We start from the raw sequence: 708 nt of genomic DNA, 5'->3' as shown, positions 1-708 counted from the left end.
CACATATAGCTAAAGTAAGATAGAAAAATAGACAGTCACACTACACTGTACATCTACACGTAACACATGAAATAGAAAGTACAAACCAGAGGTTACACTAATTAAGCACCAGATGCTGTACCTTCTAGAATGATTAAAAAAAAACTCGATAAGATATGAAATTGTTATCTATATCAGAAAGAGATTTAAACACAAAGATACGAAACTGTTATCTGTATCAGAAAGCGATTTAAACACAAATATACAAAAGTGTAATCTGTATCAAAAAGCGATTTAAACACAGATATACGAACGTGTTATCTGTATCATAAAGCGATTTAAACACAGATATACGAAATAGCTATCTGTATCACAAAGCGATCTAAACACAAAGACACGAAATTGCTTGAAATTGTTATCCGTACCAAAACGCGATTTAAACACATACGCACCAAATTGTTATCCGCAACGAAAGCGATCTGAACACATCATTGAATCACTTTAGTTAGCCAAGCAGTATGCTTTAAGACGAACGATATTAAGGTCTGATATTTATGTTATATATCGTGCCAGATTAAGTGGTCTGAGAAGTGAGATTAATGTTTTATCGAGGTGCGTTGTAAAATATGAGGAACTGATAAAGTGGCTGTGGAGGTGAAAATAATGTAATTAGAATTAATGAGTAAAGAGAGTTTGAGGGATAATTGAGGGATTATCCATAAGTAGATG

This window comes from Penaeus monodon, chromosome 28 (genome assembly GCF_015228065.2).
Source record: "Penaeus monodon isolate SGIC_2016 chromosome 28, NSTDA_Pmon_1, whole genome shotgun sequence".
Classification (NCBI taxonomy): Eukaryota; Metazoa; Arthropoda; class Malacostraca; order Decapoda; family Penaeidae; genus Penaeus; species Penaeus monodon.
Note: the sequence above shows the minus strand (reverse complement) of the source record.